General features: G+C 37.2%; 1 non-coding gene across 1 annotated transcript; it reads left to right on the forward strand.

The window, feature by feature from the left end:
- The first annotated feature begins 7547 nt into the window (after positions 1-7547).
- LOC140859538 (small nucleolar RNA R71) lies at positions 7548-7654 on the forward strand. Its single transcript, XR_012143075.1, has one exon. It is a non-coding gene; the product is annotated as a small nucleolar RNA R71 (small nucleolar RNA).
- The last annotated feature ends 630 nt before the right edge of the window (positions 7655-8284 follow it).

Here is an 8284-nt window from a genome sequence, read left to right on the forward strand (position 1 = left end):
TCTTAAAATTTGTAAATAAAATCGCAAGCGCACAGTGTGCAGAGTAGCACGACCAACGAGTACGGATCGATCCCACAGAGACTTGTTTAAAAATGATTTTCAAATCTATGCTCAAGCGAGCTTTAACGAAAATCGAAAATCGAAAGTTGTTTGCTAAAGACAATAAGACTAAGGATCTAGGGTTTTTGAACCCACTAGATCTAGATTAGGAAATTCTACCTAGAATTTTCTTATTGATCCTAACGACAACTCCTCTTGTCTTTCCCAAGCATAGATTATGAAGGGACTAAGGCCCAACGATAATCCATCAAGATTCTTTACAGGGGAGTAGTAACTAGGATCCCTTAAGATTTTCTCCTCCTATGCACTGAATCAAGCATGAACTATGAAGGGACTCTGACCCAACTGTAGTTCATCAAAAATTCTTGACAAAAGAAGAAGAAAAAGAAACTCTAAGAAAAAGAAAGAACCCTATGTAAAATCCCTACTCATGATCTAGCTTCATCGCAAACCCTAGAAGGGATGCTTAGCTAGACATGATCTAAATCTACTTGCAAAATTTAAATGCAGAAAAATAAACTATCCTAATTTTATAAATTAAACTATCCTAATTGCATAAATTTAAACTGCATAATCTAAACTAACCTAATTGCATAAAATTAAATTGCATAAATTAAACTATCCTAATTGCAAGAAAAATAAATTGCATAATGTAAAGAGATAAAATTGCATAAAAATAAGATTTTATATAAAAAAAATTATTACAAAAATCTCAAAGTTCGAGGCTTGAGAAGAAAGCTAAAAACCCCACTATCTAGGGTTACAAGCTTGATCGGAAAGCCAGAATCCATTAAAACAAGGGTCTTTGGGGGCTTTTTATAGGCATTTGGGGGTTATAAGGTTTTCAAAACTTTAGATATGGGACTAAGAGATTTTAGAGGGCTGTTAGGGGGGTTTAGGGCTCAAATCTCGCTCAAAAGTACTTAAATCCATCAAGAAACCCGAAAAATTGTTTCAGCCATCCGATCTTCATCTAAAGGACCCAATTCATCTAATAAATCAAGTCGGAAGCGATTCTGGACCGTCGGATCACGATCTGGGTGAAGCGCTGCCGTTGGATCGTGCTGCAGAGATGGGATCAGGTCGGATGCATCGCGGACCGTCCGATCAAGACGCTGGAAGATTTCGTCCGTTGGATCGCGCTGTAGAAGGATCCCGTGTTGTCCTAGTGTTTAGTGATTCTTGCAATTGCCTTGATTACGGTTGGATCTTGACCGGCTGCGATGGTGGCCGTCCGATGGCGCAAAAATGTGAAGCGTTGGATCTTGATCAGAGAAGATCGGACCATCGAGTGATGTGAAGTTACCAGGTTGCCCTTCGGACCTTCTTCTCTCTCCTCATGAGCCTTGGACCGTGCGCGTGGATCGGGCTCGCGATGCATGGCGGTGAGCCGAGACTCGCTGATTGGCTGGTTTATGGTGCGCCGATGGGTCCATGGTCCAGGTGCCTGTTGCTGTGGACCAGGTGGCTAACCAGATCACCAAATCAGTTGATTTTTGACCAATTTTGATCTGATTTGACTCGGGTTTGACCCAATTGAGTCTTCATTCTTCATTCTTCAATTTCTGGGTCAATTTAACTCCGTTTTACGTAAAATTTACGCCGTTGGAATCCTCTTTCTTGTTCTTTCTATTGATGATATCTTTTTCTGTAAAATATAATAACAAGTATCAATTTCTTAATAAAGTTAGATAATTTAGATATTAATTGATACTTTTTATGTCAATTTGTGACATAAATCACACCCCCAACTTAATCATTGCTAGTCCCTTAGCAATGTACCAAAATAAGATCATATTCCAAAAAGATCCTTCCTTTGCAAATTAATTTAAGATCGAAATTCAAGAAGTTTTCTAGTATTACTAAGTAATGAGCTTCGAATTAGAATCAGTAGTCAGTCTACTTAGGAGCTTTCTTAGAGTACACTTAAAGTTTTATAGCACTTGTGTGAGTGATAACTAACTTAGTATTTCAGTATTAACTTGTACAGGCCAATTGTATCATTGTTCATAACTTAGTTCGATTAATTTTCTATACACCCCAGATTAAACAAAGAACTAAGGTAGTTTTCACATTGTTTTTTTTTTTTTTTTTTGCTGAGCATTCTGGCCTTCCCACCACCGTTTGACGCAAATCTCAACACTTGACTTAGGTGAAGAGACCCGGTTACTTGGCTTAGGGCAATCCATATTTACTCTGTATTTTGCATTTTATTTCAGGCAGGTAGCTCTTTCCTTAAATTCAAATTTCTTCAATTGGGGTGTAGAGAAAATTATCTAATTTAAATAATACTCAAATCCATAATTGACCTTACAATTAACACCTACTTTACCTTGTTAGTGTGCATGTGCAATTGGAAGTGCTAATAGTCTTTAAATGACCTAGGCCACCAAGAGTCTAACCAGCTAATCTTCTCCGTGACTCACTACATTTATTAGCAAATACTTTCTAACTTACTCTTATTTCTTTTCTAGATTAATTTATTTCAAATTTTTTTTTAATATATTAAATGCAAGAAATAACTCATAGTGGAAGGAAAAGGAAATGATAACACCTGATTTTGTTCAAGCTCTCCCCCAACTTGACCGACATTGTCCCGAATGGAGTTTATCTAATTTATTTGTCCTAAGCAAACTGAAAACAAAGAAAGCATTAGAAATTAAATAAGCTGGGTTGCCTCCAGAAGCGCTAAGTTTTATGTCTTCAGCCAGACCAAACCTCGAAGCAATTTAATCAGAATAAGTTGGTTCATAAAGAACCATGGCATCTTCAACAGTCTCGACAGGTAATTCCAAGAATGATTTTAATCGTTGACCATTAACTTTAAAGATAACACCATTACTTGGGTTTTCTATCTCAACAGCTCCGTGTGAAAAGACTTCCTTTACTAAAAATGATCCTGTCCATCTAGACCTAAGCTCTCCTGGAAACAGATGTAATCTAGAGTTATATAAGAGCACCTTTTGTTCGATATTGAAAGTTTTTCTCATAATTGATTGATCATGAAATGCTTTGGTTCGTTCCTTGTATATCCTTGCATTTTCATAGGCTTCATTTCTAAGTTCTTCTAATTCATTTAACTGAAGCTTCCTATGGTTTTCAGCGTCGTTCAAATTTGTATTTAGTTGTTTGATGGCCCACATGGCTTTGTGTTCTATCTCAATAGGCAAGTGACATGGTTTACCAAACACAATCCTATAAGGAGACATTCCTAGATTGGTCTTGAAAGCGGTTCGGTATGCCCAAAGTGCATCAATTAATTTCAAAGACCAATCCTTTCTATTGGCACTAACAGTTTTTTCCAGGATCTGTTTGATTTATCAGTTTGACACTTCAACTTGCCCACTAGTTTGAGGATGATATGGTGTGGCCAATTTGTGGGTGACATTATACTTTTTCATCAATGTTGCAAAAGGTCGGTTACAAAAATGGATTTTTCGATCACTAATGATTGCCCTAGGAATACCGAAATGGGAGAGAATATTTTCTTTAAGAAACTTAATGATCATTTTGCTATCGGATGTTCTACATGCAATTGCTTCTACCCATTTTGAAACATAATCAACGGCTACTAGAATATATTCATTTCCAAAGAAATTTGGAAATGGTCCCATGAAATCGATCCCCCAAACATCAAAAACTTCAACTACCAAGATTGGGTTGAGTGGAATCATGTGTCGCTTGGTGATTCGACCCATTTTCTGACATTGAGCACAACTTTTACAATATTCATGAGCATCCTTAAACAAATTGGGCCAATAAAAATCACATTGGAGAACCTTAGCAGCAGTTTTCTTAGACGCGAAGTGATCCCCACATGCTTGATCATGACAAAAAGATAAAATATTTATGACTTCGTTATCTGGGATACACCTTCTAATAATTTGATCAGGATATTGTTTAAAAAGATAAGGATCATCCCAAATGAAATACTTCACTTGGACAAAGAATTTATATTTATCCTGCTTAGTCCAATGAGAAGGTATCTTACCTATGGCTAAATAATTTACAATATCAGCAAACCAAGGTTCAGTAGACACAGACATGAGTTGCTCATCTGGGAAAGATTCATTGATGGGTGGTTCACTAGATGGTGCGACTGAAATTCGAGACAAATGATCTGCTACAACGTTCTCAGTGCCTTTCTTGTCCCTAATTTCTAGGTCAAATTCTTGAAGGAGCAAAATCCATCTGATTAAGCGTGCCTTGGCATCCTTCTTTGCTAGGAGATGTTAATGGCTGAGTGATCGGTGTAAACAATGGTGTGAGTCCCAACTAAATAAGATCTAAATTTCTCTAAAGCAAAGACAACGGCAAGGAACTCCTTCTCAGTTGTGGTGTAGTTAAGCTGCGCATCATTTAAGATTTTACTTGTATAATATATCACTCTAGGCAGCTTATTTATCCGTTGACCTAAGATTGCGCCCACAACATGATCGGACGCATCACACATTAATTCAAATGGTTCAGACCAGACAGGAGGATGAATGATTGGAGCTGATATAAGTATTTTTTTTAGAAATTCAAAAGATTCCAAGCACTCATGAGTAAATTCAAATTTGGTATCCTTTGCCAAAAGATTAGTCAGTGGACGTGCTACTTTGCTAAAGTTGGCAATAAACCTTCTATAGAATCCAGCATGACCTAAAAATGAACGTATTTCTTTCACAGATTTAGGTGGTGGAAGACTTGCAATTAGATCTATTTTGACCTTGTCTACTTCAATCCCCTTTTTAGAAATGACATGGCCAAGAACTATTTTCTGTTTGACCATAAACTGACATTTTTCTCAGTTCAGAACTAAGTGCTTCTCCTTACATCGTTCTAGAATTAATTGCAGGTGATTCAGACACTCGGAGAAGGTTAGGCCAAAAACAGAAAAGTCATCCATAAAAATTTTTAGAAATCGTTCTATCATATCTGAAAATATGCTGATCATGCATCTCTGGAAGGTTGCCGGTGCATTACATAGTCCAAAGGGCATTCATCTATAGGCAAAAGTACCAAATGGACAGGTGAATGTAGTCTTTTCTTGATCTTCAGCGGCTATGGGGATCTGGTTGTAACCGGAGTATCCATCAAGAAAACAGTAAAACTCTTGTCCGACTAGTCTTTCCAACATTTGATCAATAAATGGCAAAGGAAAGTGATCTTTCCTTGTCGCAGCATTCAACTTTCTATAGTCTATACAGACCCTCCATCCCGTTTGGGTCCTAGTTGGGATAAGTTCGTTTGCATCATTTTGGACCACTGTTACCCCAGATTTTTTGGGTACTACTTGAACTGGGCTTACCCAAGAGCTATCAGAAATAGGATAAATTATTCCACTATCTAGGAGTTTCAGAATCTCCTTTTTAACTACATCCTTCATAGCTGGATTAAGCCTTCTTTGGGCTTCTCTTGTTGGTTTAGCCTCTTCCTCTAAGTATATTCTATGTTGAACTATAGAAGGGCTTATTCCTTTGATATCTGCTATGGTCCAACCTATTACTTCTTGATTTGCTTTTAGAACTGACACTAACTCCTCCTCTTGCTTGGGATCTAGGTCTAATGCAATAATTACAGGCAAAGTTTCTTTGGGTCCTAGATATGCATACTTGAGATGTTCTGGGAGGGGTTTCAGTTCTAAAATGGGTGCTTCCTCTATCAATGGTTTAGGTGATGATTTCACCATCTCAATGATTGGTTCAGTAGGAAGTGTCGATTCCTGATTAATCTGATTTTCTTTAAGTATTTCATTGACATCCTCAGACTCATGGATTAACCAGGGGTTAGACTCTAGGTCGACTTCATCATCACTAATGTCAATGGATTCATAAATACCATCTTGGACTACATTGACATCAGCATGAGAAGAGGATTCTTGTTCTAAGTTAAAAATATTAAGCTCAATGGTCATATTCCCAAAGGATAACTTCATTAGACCATTTCGATAATTGATTTCAGCATTGGCCGTAGCTAAGAATGGTCTTCCTAAAATGACATGTATATGTCCTTTAGGATTCGCAACTGGCTCAGTCTCTAAAACAATAAAATCTACAGGGAAAATAAAATTTTCAACCTTTATCAGAACATCCTCGACCATTCTCTTAGGGATCCTGAGAGATCTATCGGCTAACTGTAATGTGATCCCAGTAGGTTGAAGTTTTTCTAATCCTAATTGCTCATACACCGAATATGGAAGGATATTCACACTAGCTCCTAGATCTAGCAAGACCTTTTTTATATTGGTTTCTCCAATAACACAAAAAATTGTTGGAGCTCCAGGGTCCTTATATTTAATTGGCACATGGCTAGATAGGTATGAACTGACACTTGCAGCCAAAAATGCTTTCTTTGGTACATTAGTGGTCCTTTTCCTAGTGCAAAGATCTTTTAAAAATTTGGCATAAGTTGGAACCTGATGGATTATATCTAAAAGAGGAATATTAACTTGGACTTGTTTAAATACCTCTAAAATTTTGTCTAAATGTTCAGATTTATTGGATTTCAGTCTGTTTGGAAAAGGAGCTCTAGGACTTTTAAGTACTGGACTAGGTGAATTTTCAGTTTCTGGTGCTTGAGATTGAAAGGTAGTAGTTTTAGAAGGTGACTCGGCAGATGAGTCCTCTATATCATCAAGTGCAACTACCTTATTGTCTATTTATTTTTTCGATCTTAAGGTATGAATGGCATTTACACCATTAACTTGGTTTCCTTGTTGGGGTCGTGGACCATTTTGATTCCTAGGATTTGGCTCAGGTTGGCTAGGTAACCTACCATGTTCTCGTTCACTAATGGTCAAAGCCAGCTGACTTACTTGCATTTCCAGACGGGCTATAGCTTGGGTGTTATTATTTATGAATTGACCCGTGGTTTGCATAAAGCTGGTATGTGTCTTCATCATGGCTTCTAGGCTTTTCTCTAAAGAGATAATTTTCTTGTCATTATCATGAAAGCCTGGCGGGTTGTTCATCACTGGGTTGGACCTTAGATTTTGCTGATTGAAATTTGGATTGCCTACATTAAGATTCTGGGACCATGAGAAATTCGGGTGATTTCTCCAACCTGGATTATATGTGGGTGCATAAGGATTGTTCAATGGTCCTTGATAGGTGGCATTCACATGTACACACTCATTCGAGTAGGAACATTCTTCTAAGACATGGTCTGGTGCATTGCACCCTTTACACATGGGTGCAGATATTTGATTTATATTGGCTGGTCTCTGTAATTCTAAGGCTTCCAATCTACGTGTTAAGGTTGCAATCTTGGCCTCTGATGCTAGGGTTGGTTGAATTTGATGCATTCCTCTTCTTGAAGGTGTAGCTTTATCAGGTTCCCTAGTTGTTTTCCACTGTAAATTTTTCTCGGCTAGGTCTTCTAAGAATTGCCAAGCTTCAGTAGTTTTTTTATCCATAAATTGGCCTTGGCACATGGACTCTAGCATGGTTCTTGAGTTTGAATCTAACCCCTCATAGATGATCTGGCATAGTCTCCAAGTTTCTATTCCATGGTGTGGGCATTGGGTCAAAAGATTCTTGAAACGATCAAAGTACTTCCAAAATGATTCACCAGCTAGTTGGTAAAATTGATTTATTTCATTCCTAATCCTAGCTGTTTTATGATGGGAGAAATACTTTTTTAAAAATATTCTCACAAAGCCCTCCCAGGTAGTGACAGAATGGTTTGGCAGACTATAAAGCCACTTCTTAGCATTATCCTTAAGGGCAAAGTTGATTAATCTAAGTTTGACCTCATCCTCTGTAAATTGCAGTTTCATGGTTGCACATACCTCCTCAAATTCTCTAATAAATATATAAGCATCCTCTAATCCTGTGAATTTTGGAAGCAGATTTATGATTTGAGGTTTGATTTCAAAATTATTAGCTGTGGGTTGTGGCAACCTGATATAAGATGGTTGGATGGAGCCAACTGGATAACACAAATCCTTAAGGGTCATGGGTTGGATTGGTTCAGCCATTGGAACAACAAGAATTGACTCAATTCTAACTAGACGATCCGACACTCTTCTCCACACACGAGGTGTACGGTTCTCGATGTTTATACAATTTTTTTTTTATAAAATTTTTATGTATAAGAAAAAGAAAGAAAAGAGAAAAAGTTCTAAAGAAAAGATCCTAAGGAGTCCTAAATCTAAAGAAAAGTAACCAAATTAATTTAAATTTTAATAAATTTTTTTTTTATTTTTCAAACAAGTGAAACAATAAATTAAACTCAATCT

This window comes from Elaeis guineensis, chromosome 7 (genome assembly GCF_000442705.2).
Source record: "Elaeis guineensis isolate ETL-2024a chromosome 7, EG11, whole genome shotgun sequence".
NCBI lineage: Eukaryota > Viridiplantae > Streptophyta > Magnoliopsida > Arecales > Arecaceae > Elaeis > Elaeis guineensis.